Source organism: Lutra lutra, chromosome 9, assembly GCF_902655055.1.
Source record: "Lutra lutra chromosome 9, mLutLut1.2, whole genome shotgun sequence".
In the NCBI taxonomy this organism is placed as follows: domain Eukaryota; kingdom Metazoa; phylum Chordata; class Mammalia; order Carnivora; family Mustelidae; genus Lutra; species Lutra lutra.
This window is the reverse complement of record NC_062286.1, coordinates 34,588,004-34,602,404: the sequence shown is the minus strand read 5'-3', so window position 1 is coordinate 34,602,404 and position 14,401 is coordinate 34,588,004. Positions and strand designations below refer to the sequence as shown.

The following is a 14,401-nucleotide window of genomic DNA, read 5'->3' as shown; positions in this document are numbered from 1 at the left end:
ATCAATCTGATCACTTGTGTCTACGATTTATTTCAACAAAAGGTTAAGGAAATGGGCAAATGCAGGGATGAATGAAATACAGCTCATGTTTCCCCTAGAGTTCTTGGTTTATTTGGGACAGATTGAGAAGCACATCTCAGGAAAAGAACAAAGAAGGTATCTTTGACTGTGCAAGGGAAGAAAAACTCACATCTGATTATCGGGGACCAGTGAAGACTTTATGGGGAAGGGGTGTTTGGGAGGAGTTGTGAAAGATGAAGAGGATTTTGGTAGGCAGAGATGGGCAGAGGCTTTACAAAGATGAAAGAGTGTGATGAAAATCAGGGAGGAGGGAAAGACTATTAGGGGAATGTAGAAAAGTGGAGTTAGACTGGAGGGCAGGAGACATTTACGGGAATCAGCAGCTGGCAACGTAAGTTGGTGTCATCTAGGTAGATTCTTCGAATGAGAAGCTTGTTCTTAACTCATGTGGTAATGGGGAGTTATTGAACACTGTTGAGCAGGGCTGTGCCTTGATTAGACTTACTCTTGACTATAGATGGAAGAGGGAGAGACTGAATGCGGAAAAGCCACTGAGGAGGTATTAGGAGATAACCTTGGCTCAGTCATAGGGCCGGGAGAAAGCAAGGGGAGGGAAGGCAGGGAGTAAAAACAGGAAGTCGTTCTAGTTGCCGTTCATTCTTACTTTAAGAACTGTGAGATTTCTGGAGCACAGCTTAAAGTTCAAAAGTCATAAAAGCAAAGGTTGATATATTTAACTACATAAAACTTGAGCATTTTAAAAATGCCATAAATAAAGTCAAAGGCAAGGAAAAACTGGGAAAAATATTTGCCAGACATATGACAAAGACCTTTTAGAAATAAAAAAAACCCAAACAATGGAAAAATGCACAAAGGATATTAACAGACATTTCACAGGAAAAGATATGATGGTCATTAAACATATGAAAATATAATAACTATATTAACATTTATATAGTTTTATATTCACTTACACTTTTCACAATAACTATATGAAGAATGTATTATTATTATGAATCCCATTTTTTTTTAATGATTTTTTTTTTAATTTGACAGACAGAGATCACAAGTAGGCAGAGAGGCAGGCAGAGAGAGAGAGGAGGAAGCAGGCTCCCCGCGGAGCAGAGAGCCCGATGCAGGGCTCGATTCCAGGACCCTGGGATCATGACCTGAGCTGAAGGCAGAGGCTTTAAACCACTGAGCCACCCAGGCGCCTCATGAATCCCATTTTTTGATGAGGAACCAAAAACACATGTTCTGTAAATTGCCAAAGTTACCCAATTAATAAATGATTCATTTAGGATTTGAACCCAAGCAGTCAAGGACCAGAGTTTGTCTTCTGAAACTTATGCTACACTTCTTGCTCAATATCACACCTCCCAAATTCTAAATGAAAGTATAACAAAACATCATTCTTTATATATCAGATAAAAAAGTTTGGTGGATGATTGGGAAAACTGGGAGGGAGCTAATACTCCCGTATTGTTGGTAGAAGTATGAACTGAAAACAGTAATTTAGGAGGCAATTTGACAATAGCTTTCAAAATTTTAAATACACATTTGCTTTGACCTAGACATTTTATTTCTAACATTTTTCTAAGGGATGTAGAAAAGGGAAACATACAGAGATGTTTATTGTGCCATGTTCATAAGAGCAAAAGACTGGGAACAAGCTACCTATCCATCAGTAGGGAACTTGGTGTATGGATTATGGTACATCCATAAGACTGGTAAGAATAATAAGGTCTATCTATTTGTATGCTATGGAATAATTTCTGAGATATGTTCAGTGAAAAAGGCAAGGATAACAGGGGATAGAGCACACCATAGCTTATGAATCTGTATTTATGCTCATTAGTGGACAGTGTCTGCCCCAGGGGAGGGGAGCTGGGTGTCTGGGTCAGGGATGAAGGGGAACAGGTCTTTTCACTATGCATGTTTTGGTATTATTGAAAAACATTTCTAACATGTTCAGGGATCATGTTTTCAAAGATACAAATTTACAATAAAATATAGTGCTACATGGAACAAAAACCGCAAGGGAAGATGTGGTTTCCATTTCACTCAATGTCCAGCTTGTCACCCCCTTGGTTTCAATGGGCAGAAGAGGTGAGCTGTGCTGTGGGGTTGTACACAGGACTGAGGACAGAGAGCCAGGGCTTGGAAGTATGGTGATCTTGACCAGGGAAGAGATATCTTGCCAGGTGGACATTATTTTAAGATAGGAAACATGCAAACTCTCTTTTTTTTAATGTTCCATATATCCAATTTATCTCCCTTCTTCTTTAAAGCAAGCAAACAAACAAACCCACAAAGAGAATTAAAATCCCTTTTGAAAAATTCCAGTCTGTTGCAGATGAACTAGGAGAAAAAGGTTTTCCCCTTACCAGGCAGAGTGGTGCAGCCATGAGAAGAGTCAGAGAAACTCAGAAGTCAGGTGTTGGCAAGCACCCATAAGCACTGTTTTCTCACCTCTGGAGTGGTCCTTCACAAGCCTTACTTTGTGTGCCCTTCACAAGGATGCTCTGTCTTCAAGGTGGCTGGTTTGATATTCTATAGGTGGCTTAGGGAGTGTCTGAGCCAGGTTGAAGCAATTAGATGGGGTAAGAGACACGGAGGAGACTTTAGGGTGGGATGTGGGGACTTTTGAGATTTTAGAGAAAGGGAAAGGTGGAAGAGAAGCTAAAAGCCTGAGTAGCTGAAGCCCAGAAAGCAAAATGGTACAAAAACAAGGCTAGGAGAGTGCGTTTTGGTTTTCATTAAAAAATTTATTATTATTATTACTGTTGTTGTTATTTTTTTAAAAAGATTTATTTATTTATTTATTTGACAGACGGATCACAAGTAGGCAGAGAGGCAGGCAGAGAGAGAGAGGAGGAAGCAGGCTCCCTGCTGAGCAGAGAGCCCGATGTGGGGCTCGATCCCAGGACCCTGGGATCATGACCTGAGCTAAAGGCAGAGGCTTTAACCCACTGAGCCACCCAGGCGCCCTGTTGTTGTTATTTTTTAAGAGGGAGAGAGGCAGAGGGGTAGGGGCAGAGGGAAAGAGGGAGTCTTAAGCAGGCTCGATCTCAAAACCCTGAGATCATGACCTGAGCCAAAATCATGAGTTGGGCCCTTAACCAATGGAGCCACCCAGGCACCCCCAGGTGCATGTGTTTTAGAGACAACACTATACAGAACAACTTTGTGGACTTTTTGGTAAACTTGTTCAATACTTTCTTTAGAATAAAGTTATAAAAGTTGACTATCTCGGTCAAAGTTTCTGTGAAATTTTGATTCACATCACCAAATTGCACTCCAATAAGATTTTACCATTCTCACCCAGGTCGTGTGTTTCCCTCTGCCCCTATACCTTTTGCCAATCATTTTGGATGAGGCAGAAGGATGAAAATTTGAGGGCATTCGTATCTGACATTCTTCTTTTTCTCAGTAAGAGAAGAGAAGAGATCCTGGCCCGAGCTCAGAATGAAGGACTCAGGGGTAAGACAGGCTCAAGGAGAGTGGAGGAGGTGAGAAGAATCAAAGTGAGAAGACTCAGAGCTGCTGCTGTGGGAAAAATTAAGCCGTGAATGGGAATAGGTGAGACCTGATGATGGTTTATCCAATTGTGTTTTTATTTGCTTTAGGACAATCTCCTTTGTTCTGGAGGGGCCTTAATGAGGATTTCTGTTCTTGATTTTAGAAAGAGAATTGGGTGGACAATTCAGTTTAACTACAAAAGCATTAATTTAGTGCCTGTTATGTGCTGATTACAAGGCATGCCAAAATAAGGAGAACTTGGGCCCCCATCCCAAGCTGCTCCCGTCCAACAGCAGATACAGACCTGTTGTTAGTCAAGAATCACAATGCTGTGTAATACAGGGCTGACAGAGAGAAGGAAAGGTTGCAGTTGTAACACCGAAGAAAGAGTAGCTTCTTTATATGGGAGAGCCATGCTCTGAGAGAAGGCTTGGCAGGGGGGCCAGGTCTGAGTCCAGGTTTTTTTTTTTTTTCCCCTAAAGATTTTATTTATCTGAGAGAGAGAGAGAGAGAGAGAGAACAAGTGGGAGGGGCAGAGGGAGAGGGAGACAGAGAGAGAATCTGAAGCAAACTCCAGGGGCCCATAAGTCTCTCCGTTCTCAGTTCTCATCATCTTTCCTTCTTCTCACTGTCTCAGAGGAATCTTCACTGTTTATTTTTGGGGAGTGTAGAGGAAGGGTGGAGAGAAGCTTTGCTCTCACTCAAGATGTTCCTCCTAAATATTTTAATCTTGCCCAGACATCAAAGCTTGTATTTTTCCTTTTCTCCCTATCACATCCTTCCCTTGCGGCAGAAGCTGCTTGTCTGTTTAGTTGGGATAGAGTGTGGGGTGTGGGGGCAGCAGAGAGCTCCTGAGAGGAAACCCGTTGGTCATTATCTCCAGAATGTTTCCTGCTGTGTTTTAGTAATGGGTCCTGAGGCTACCACCCACATGGTAGCCCAGAGGCTACCTGCAAGTAATGTAGTAAATGAAAATCACTTGGGGACCCATCTTGCAATTGAGATATCTAAGGTGGCAATTTATATTTCCAAAATGAAAATAAGCATGAGGCTGTGCTGACTAAGCATGGCCTGGGTTTCACAGAACCTTTTGTTTTTCTTGAGCAGTTGGTGGGAGACTCTGACTTAGGACCCTACTGTGGTTACATGTCCCAGTCTCTCTGCCTTGGGTCTCTGGGTCATTTAGTTTTGCCTGCACTGTCAGCCCATTTCAGGGAAGGATGAATTTTGGAGGAGTTGGTGTCCTAAGAAGTGGGGCCATGTGATTGGGGGCCTCATAGAGAGGGAGTGTCATGTTAACCTGGGGTCCCAGACTCTGTTGTGTCCAGCTGACACAGAAGGGATCCCAGCCCGAGCCAGACAGCAACTTTCATTCAGCCTCGAGCCACATGCTGACTTGGTATCCTCCTTGGGCTGCTGCCCGTGATAGGTTTCAGGGGAGAGGCCAGTATGACCCACAACTGGGAGAGGAACTCACTGGGCACGAGAGGAACTCACGGGAAGCAGAGGGCGAGGAGAGAGAGAATAAGGGTTGCGAGAAACTGCTGAGCAGAGAGGATGGCTGATGAAAATTACAAAGTCTGATAATCTTCCATCTTCACAACTTTTCATCTGAAGCATGAAGTGTAATCAGATGTTTGAAGAGCCTAGAGAAGCAAATAAAAAAAAAAACGTAAGAGCGGAAAATGGAATCTGGGGGCAGGTGCGGCATCTGTATTATTATTACAGTGAAGACAGATATTGGAACTGGCTGTGAGATTGGTTTTGGAAATCCTGTTCTGTTGCTATGGGTAAACAGGCCCTGGGGAAAAATTGCTTTTCATTTCCTGAGATAGGAAGGGTAGGAACGGGGTGGGAGGAAGTGGTCATGAATCCCTGGAGACAGCAGTATCCAAGCCCTCCTCAGCCAGGATGTTGGGTTGAAACCAGATGGCCAGTAGGTCACAACAAAGGACACCTGTCAGTGGAAGGGCACGTCCTGGGCCAGGGCTTCCCACGTCTGGTGTCAACACACTGGTGGTCAGGAATGGCGGTCGGTCAGTGTTTCTTGAGCTCCTGCTGTGTGCTCGGTGAGTGTGTTGTGGCACGCAACCTAGGCTGTTCACATCGTATCCCAAGTGAATGCCATTCCTTGGAGTGTGTCCCAGTTATTTATTGTTGCATGACAAACCACCACAAAACTTAGCTTTTAAAAGCAACAGTTTATGATAATTGCTCATATTCTTGTGAATTGATGGGGCTTGGTTGGGTGGTTCTCACTGAGGGTTTTTCATCTGGTTTCAGTCAGATGTCTCTGGGACTGCAGTTCTCTGAAGGCTCAGTGGGGCTGGGCGTTTGAGGTGGTTCACTCATGGGACTGGCTGTCCACTTGGGACTCAGCCAGGGGCCATGGACTTACACGTCACTTCTCCCTGTGACTTGAGTTTCTCACAGCATGTTGACTGGGCTCTGAAGAAGGAGGGAGTGTCCTAAAAGCAAGTATTCAAGAGGTCCCAGCAATATGACATGGTCTTGCAGGTCTAAGAATGTCATTTCTACTGAGTTCTATTGGTCAAGTCCAGGTTTAAGAGAAGGGAATTAGACTCCACCTCTTAATGCGGGAGTGACATGCAGGAACAGGGAGGTAAGGAATTGATGGTGGACTCTTGGGAGGCAAGCTACCACTCATACCACGTAGGACCACTTAGAAGAGTCCTGTGCTTGGTCCAATGCTCTGTTGTCATCATCTTGTAATTTTTAATCATTGTTAACAAGGAGCTCCTCTTTGCATTTTGCAACAGGCCTTTCAAATTAGGTAGCTTGTCCAGTATAAGCCACATTGTGAAATATTTGAGCAGCATGGTGAGGGGTAGGCCTGTGCTGGGCTCTGTGCTCTGCGGATGGGGTTCCTGCCCGTGGAGAACTTGCAGACTAGGTGAGGATAGGAGACTTACAGGAAACACTGAAGCTAGTGAATGACAATGTCTGAGCAGAAATTAGGCTGTGGTTCCCAAAGGAGGGCCAAGATGGCATTGGGGAGGTTCTTCTTCTTCTTCTTTTTTTTAAGATTTTATTTATTTATGTATTTGTCAGAGAGAGAAAGAGAGAGCATAAGCAGGCAGAGAGGTAGGCAGAGGCAGAGAGAGAAGCGGGCTCCCTGCTGAGCAAGGAGAAGATGTGGGACTCGATCCCAGGACTCTGGGATCATGACCTGAATCGAAGGCAGTGGCTTAACCAACTGAGAGACCCAGGCATCCCGGGGAGGTTCCTCTTATTTTGCTTATTGTCTTGGGTTATATTTAGATTCTCAACCCAGGTTGGGTGAAGCCTTCCTTCTCTTCTAGGAATTTCAGAAATGTCCTCTTACTCTTCCCACTGGGCCTTGTCCCTTACCCTTATTCCTAGGACCCTTGTGCTGAAGGCTTTGCAGGGAGGGGCTTTCCATCTGAGGACTGGCTCCTAGGTTGGGGATAAGGGAGAAAGGGAGACGCCTTCCTTCTCTTCTAGGAATTTCAGAAATGTCCTCTTACTCTTCCCACTGGGCCTTGTCCCTTACCCTTATTCCTAGGACCCTTGTGCTGAAGGCTTTGCAGGGAGGGGCTTTCCATCTGAGGACTGGCTCCTAGGTTGGGGATAAGGGAGAAAGGGAGACACAGAGGCACATAAACCTAAAGCCTAGCTCAAGCTTAAAATCTTGAGTCACTGGAAGATGCCAGAAGGAAGCTGGGCCAAAGGTGATCAGATTTTGGGGGAGGCGATGGAGGGAAGGGAAGAGAAGAGGGAGCTCTCTGGTCTCCTCTAGGGAGCATGGTGAGTTCTCTGGTGCCCTGGACAATGCCTCCCTCTTAGTCCTCAGGCAGATGCCTCACCATTCAGCAAAACACAGGGCATTCCTTTTTTTCCCCAGGGTAGGAAATGGCTCAGAGGCCTGGACCCAGCCCACCCCTAATTAGGGCACAAAGCCAGACAGCCCCCGAGGGAGGGCACCACCTCTTTACAAACACTGCCCAGTTTCCTCCAGGGGGATCTTCCTGCTGTGATGAGTGTACAAGATAACCTTCTGTGTGTATACACTAACAGGGCATCAGAGGCTAATGATTTGTTTCTATCTTTGTAAGGCTGGGAGGTCTAAGGAGGGCACTGCTCCTTCGGAAGGCGGTTCCAGTATTTCCCTAAAACAGAGACACATGCAACTGGCCCACCCAAGGCCTGGTCAGTCATCGTTCTTAGCTGGTCAATTGCCTATTTGTCCTTGACCTTGGTGGGCTGCTCTACAGGATCTACATTTCCCAGTCTCTTTGCCTTTTGGCTTCCAGGGAAGTTCACTCAATGTGGGGGGTGGGGTGGTTGGGGTGGTCCTTGGCAGAAGATGAGAAGGAAGGAGGGGGAAAGGTGGAGCATTTCTTTCTCTCTGCTTCCTTTGGTGTCTTCAGGAGAATCTAGATCTTTTCATGGCTCCAGCTCTTATCAGATGACCCCTCTCTCCGTGGTTGCAGTTCCCACTGGACAGGCTTTCTCACTTTTCTTTCTCCCTCTGGCCCTAGAGTGGAAGTGACTTCCTCCCTTGCTCCTGTCTGGATTGTCTTATCATCCCTGTGTGGCTTCTTAGCTCTTCATCACTAGGTGTCGATTTTGTTTCCTCCAACAGCTGTCTCTGGTCATCTGCCTTTTATGTATCCAGGAATCCCTAGAGGTGAGGAAGGGTCCTATGACCCTGGCTCTGGATGGAGTCTACAAACCTTAGCTCTGGGTCCAAATGTTATGCACACCAGTAACCGTATTCTAATCCTGAGAGCAAACTGAGAAGGCAGTTGGCCGGTTCCCACCAAGTCCAGGTCCCTAGAGCTCCTTGGACCACCTGGCTCAGGACGAAGAGGCCCAGCCATGGCAGGGAAAAGCATAGTATGGATGATGTGCGCAGAGGCCGGGGTGGGGGTAAGGTGTGCTCCGGTGACTGCTTTCCGCCCTTATGAGGTCCTCTCATCTGGTGCCCACTTTCACTCTTTGTGCTTTTATGCTTTGGTAGCTAGCGACTAAGAGTATGTGTGTGGGTTGAGAAATACTATAAAAGTGTAGCTCAAGGGCCCATGTAGATGCACAGTGTGAGGCCGACTGGCCTACATGGATGAATACGAATTAGGTTTCCATATCTGTAGGGATGTGGGTCCAGCATAGACAAACCTTGAGCATGGTTCCCAAGGTCACTTGGTCTCTAAGACAAAGTCTTCAGGGACAATGGTAAGTGACCAGAACAGAGTTGAGGAAGCAGTTGTTAGCTGGGCCTAAGAAAGAGACACATGGGAGCCGAACCCAAGGCAGGGGCTATGGGGACCTTTCCTTCCTTCTCTGGGATCCAGCTCCCTCCAACGGTGTTAGATCACTGCAACTCCCTCCACTGGGTACATGGCAGAAGCCTGTGGCCAAGTCATTTGCCAGATGTCAGTCAGGGGAGCTGTTGGTCCCTGATGGGCTGGCTTTCTATTAAAAAAAAAAGCCTGACCCTATCTATTTTGGTTCTTCCTCATTAGCAAGTAGGATTTAGGAGAGAAAACCAACAAGCAAAGGGGCAAGAATCAGGAAAACCGGGGCAGGAGCTGGACAGAGAAAGAGAGAGAGAGAGAAGTTGCCCCATGATGACCTTCAGCTTCTCTCGCCTGCATTCCCCTTATGGTGAGAGCACAATCTCAGGCCAGCCCTGAAGGCTGTACTGAGGAGCCTGGCCTGGGCCCAGGGGTCAGGGGTCAGGCTGGACCATGGTAGGACCTGCTCCATGCAGGCCTTCTCTCCTTCTGAAGCTTGGAGACCAACCTCTGGCGATGTCCCCTCTCCCTTCTTTTTCTGGGCCTCAGGCTTGTCTCAGTAATCTGTCTGGGGCCCTGCTTTATTCTCCCTGGCCTCTTCCCCACTAGATCCAGCCTCTGGTAGGGCTGGGATCTGTGGAGGGAACTTCATGATGCTGCGTGCCTGCTTAGATTTCAGAATACTCCTCTGGAATTGCCCATTGCTGTGGCCCATCTGCTGGTCGGGACACCCTGTTACCAAATGCGGGAAGATCTGCCACTCCCCTCCCCCGCTGCCCACGGTTGCCGGGCTGCCACCTGCTGTGTGTTTCCACACCCTTGCACACTGCATTCTGCTTGTCACTCTGGATGGCTGCCCAGCAGCTGCAGCTGAGACTGTCCTGCCAGCACCTTCCGCAGCCCGATGGGTGGTCCTGTCTGGTCCTGGCCCTCCCAGCTGGCCTCATCTGCTGTGTGTGCTGAGCTGCATCTGGCTGAACACACTGCTCAAGTAGCCTGGATGGGCCCAGCCACCTTGACCTCGAGGGAGATGGGCATCCTCCCTCAGGACTTCTTGGAAAGGGTCAGGTGTGGAACCCAACAGTATAAGATAATAATGGTGATGACAGCTCATGTTTTTTGAGGACTTATGAAGTGACAAGCTCAGTGATTTACCCACTGGATGTATACCTCGCAACTACCCTGTAAAATAAGGATTATTATGTCCCCATTCCACAGATGAAGAAACCAAGGCTGCATGATACGAATGAATCCATGTGAAGGTCCCACAGGGCATAATTTATGAAGTGAGGATTAGGCACTTTTCCTTTTTGGTTCTGCTTTCTGGGCACCAGGAAGAAAAAAATAAGAGAGGACATTTTTAGCCTTTAGGTAATTAAGACCCAAGAAACAGAAGGGAGGAGGATGGACTGGACAAGTCTCTGCTGAGGACAGGGTGGGCAAATGAATAGACCATCCCTCCTTGTCTAGACGAAGGTGGCAAGGTGACACGGGATCAGGAACTTTCCTTCAAAAGGTATGGATTGTAAATAATTGCCTGCCATGTTTTTGGAAGACTTTGGCCCCCAGTGGGGGAGAATCTGCATTTGCACTGGCTTCTGCCACCAGCTTCTGCTCCTCTTAGGAACACAAGATCCCCTATGTCCCACTGCACTCTACAGGCTGTGATGGGATCCAGCAACAGGGTTATAGCTGCAAAATGGATCAGACTTTGTGGGCTCCTGTGGTTAGTCTTGGGGTCCTACCATCATCCCAACTGCCCAAATTGTCATTTTCAGATAGTCCAAAACATTCAAGAGGAAATTCTGCCTTTTGGTGTTGCCAATTAGGGAGCCATCTTGAAGGGGACCCTGTGGTGAAGAATTCCACTGTGAGGGTGCCACGAGGGCCCATGGAGCCCAGGCATGATCCGAGTTACACAGGTGTGCCCCACATGGTAGGCTGTGTGTACGGCTGCCTGGGCTCTGGAACCTGCGGGGTCCTCCGTGCTTGGAATAGTCTGGATCTGCTAACTTGGCAAAAATGGGGGTGGGGGTTGGTCCCCATCTGGAGGGGGAGGGAAGGAGCTCCCGGTGGCCGGGCCGTGGAGGGGTTTGGCAGCTTTGCCCACAGCCCTGAGCTCCCCCTTCTTTCCCCTCAACCACAAGAACAGCGTAATTCTCCTCACGTTACAAGTAAACATCTGGCAGCATCTGCCATGCTCAAAATAAACCAAGAACTAATAGGAGGCTTTTGTAACCACAACAGGTCCTGGATAGGGAAGGAAGGGGTGGTTCACTGTGTGTAAGCCAAAGCTGGCTACTTGCGGAGCCTTGACTCCTTTGTTTCTTGATGGGTGGTTAATTAGTTGATCAGTTGATCACAAGCTCCTAGAGGGGCCTGCTGGTACAGTGTGCCATGGCTTTCAGGGCAGGTCCCAAGGATATCTCATGAACCTTGTGGGGCCAGATGGTCCATGGCACAGGAGGGACTGGGAATGATGGTCAGTCCTGAGGAGTTAGCTGCCCCTTGCTGCACGTCTGGGGTCAAATTACCCAAGGACCTGGGAAGAGGGAGAGAACAGTGTGGCAAACCAGTGCGGTCACTGCAGGGATAAGAGCCATCTTCCGGAAGCAGAGCCTACCTGGGTCAACCCTCTGAAGCTGGTAACGCGTCTTGGAAGACACGATAATATACACAGTGACTCCTCGAGTCTGATCAACAAGCTGGAAACAGCCCGGGTCTGGCTGGCAGCATCTGACAGCTCTGACGGGGCTCTGGGATGAAACTGACCATATTCGAATGGCATCGAATCCACTCCTCCTAGCCCACTAAGTGTAAGCGACAGAAAAACAAATTAATATCACAAATGTCACGGACTTTCACGGTCTGGCAAGAGAAAGGCTTCCAGCCAGGGATGGGCTCACAAGCCTTCAGAATTCTGAGGACTACTATCCTTCATCACCCCCATCAAACAGCCAGAAGTGGTGTAGGGCTCACTGGAGAAGAGTGAGCAGGAGCACACGGGGAAGGTCCAGGTGCCTGAATGCTCAGAGATCAGGCAGCTGGCTGTAACTTGAGAAAAGGGTTTTATGCTAAAGGTTACAAACTGGCTGCCAGCTGGCTGAATCCAGCTTGTAGACATGTATTAGAAGGCCCACAAATGTCTTTATTTTTGAATTTGAATGAGAGGCCAAAATGTGCAAATCAGGAGAATCACAGACACACCAAACAAACAAACAAACAAACAAAAACAAAAAAAGAAGAAAAAACCCTCATAGTCCCTTGAAATACTTATGTGCTCAGGCCTAAGTTCTCCAGATGGCACCAGGCAGCACAACTCCCTTCCCTCCCTGCTGGCTTCTACAGTCATTTGTGATTTCAACTCTAGTATTAAGCCATCAAGCACGTTTTATGATCAGGGAGTTAGTAGGGCTGACTTTCCAGAAGTCCAATTTAAATGAAGGTTATGTAACAAAATGGGAGAGAAATTTTGCTCCTACTTTAGGTCAAAAGATTGAGCTACTCCTTTAATCCACTGAAACAATTACCTAATTAAAATCATTTTTTTATTAAGCAACATCACAATATGCAAGAAAAGTTTAAAAGTTTAAAAAAATGCTCATTGGATTGTCCTCCTTGCAAAATTTTTCATCGTGTGCATTCCTTTCAGTCTTTTTTTCACACACATTTTTCCATAGTTTCATGTGTGGGTGTGCATCCTGCTTTTTTCATAGACCACTGTAATTTACATATTTTACCCCATTGCTTTCTTTTTTTTTTTTTTTTTAAAGATTTTTATTTATTTGACAGACAGATCACAAGTAGGCAGAGAGGCAGGCAGAGAGAGAGAGGAGGAGGAGGCAGGCTCCCTGCTGAGCAGAGAGCCCGATGTGAGGCTCGATCCCAGGACCCTGGGATCATGACATGAGCCAAAGGCAGAGGCTTTAACCCACTGAGCCACCCAGGCACCCCACCCCATTGCTTTCTAATCCGCATTTTTTGTTATTCTAAATAACATCCGCCTGCATTTGGATCTTTTTGTATTTTGAAGCATTTGCTCAGAATATAGTTTCGGAAGTAGCATGAATGGGTTATCTATATATCTATATATCTATATCTATCTATCTATCTATCTATCTATATATATATAAACAGCTTGCAAATTAAAGAGTTAACCTGGAAATTCCTAACCCACAAGTACCTTATATGAGTCTCTTCATTTCAGCAAATCATTGGGGAGGTTGTAGGGAAAAAAAAGTTCACTTCAGCATCTGTGATAGGATTGTGGGTAATTAAAAAAAAATTCAGCATGTGAAGTCCATTCCGGGAATAGCACTATCTTGAGGCCCAAGTCAAATAGTACTAAATGTGCTAAGCAGAGGCCCGTGTTTAAAGAAGAAACTCATTTGCTCTTAATAGCTGCAAAATGCCACATAGCTCGACGATGGAGTCAGAAGACTCCGCAGATCATCAAAGCCTGGTTCACAACGATAGGGGAGGCCAAGCTACAAGACAAACTGTCTTTCCCCATTAAAGCATCTTTGTGCCCTAAGTACGAGAGTCATTTCTTAGAACAATGGCTGCCTTTAAAATTTTTTATTGATGGGAGAAAAAAAAAAAGCTAAACAGGACCAGAATGTTTAAAGGTATTTTATATCCTATAAACAACCTAAAGAGGGGTGTAAACAAGGTGATACGTCATAAAATGTAATGTGATACAGATAACCTTACCACTATCTTCTGCAGGAGTTCAGACGACTAACGGCGCCTTAGATCTCCGAGTCGTGGAAAGCAAGCACACTGTATTTTCATTTTGCCTACACGTCTGTGTCCAAGGAATTCAGGAGACTGACCTGATGGAAGGGCAGGACGAAAGGAGAGTCTCTTCTCACGACTGGCCTCCTCGGTGCAGAAGAGCCTCAGGGTGCCCCAGGGGCTTCTGGGAAATGGCGCCCAGGTTTTGTTCCCATGCCAAGCCGGTCAGCAGCACCTCTCAGGGCAGGATTATGGAGCACTTGAGCAAGTCCCACCTCCTGTAGAAAGGCAGCCTGTCTTCGGTGAGGAGAAATTGTGCTTCCCTAATCTACTAGAGCCCTTTGAAGGGCCAAGTAAGTGTATGGAGAAGGGGAAAACAGTAGACACACTCTGTTTACACTTTCGCAAAGCTTCTGACAGCCTCCACCCCAGAGCCTGTTGAGTCGTCATGGGAAGGGAGGAATGTCTGGGGACCATAAGGAACTGGCTTAGAGATAAGAAAGATGGAGTAAGGATAAATAAGCCTCTCTCTGAATGGAAAAGTGTTAATGGTAGGGCTTCTTGGGGGGGCGGGGAGAACCGATGCTCCTGAGGGTCCCAGTTAACCCAGTTAACTTGCCTCTAGTGACTTGAGATGGGACCATCAGGCGCTCGGCTTTCCCGAAGCCATATGTGCGCATCAGCCTCCTTGCCCTATCCTCACAGCTCCTCCCTCGCCTTGTTGAGCTTGTGACAGCTCTAGTGACATCGTGAGGTCCTGAAAGGCAGGGGCATGTCTGATAATTCAGTATTCATGGCAATGATTAGTACTTAAGAAACATTTTGTGGCCTGAGCCCTTGAG

General features: G+C 46.7%; 1 long non-coding RNA gene across 2 annotated transcripts; it reads right to left on the bottom strand.

The window, feature by feature from the left end:
* Positions 1–4,017: 4,017 nt before the first annotated feature.
* Positions 4,018–13,772, bottom strand: LOC125109025 (uncharacterized). 2 transcript variants are annotated; one of them, XR_007130074.1, is made up of 3 exons: positions 13,658–13,772; positions 11,446–11,632; positions 4,018–5,189 (listed from the first exon to the last, which is right to left on the bottom strand). It is a non-coding gene; the product is annotated as an uncharacterized LOC125109025 (long non-coding RNA). The 2 variants fall into 2 exon arrangements; XR_007130075.1 differs by having other exon boundaries at positions 13,536–13,722.
* Between the last annotated feature and the right edge of the window lie 629 nt (positions 13,773–14,401).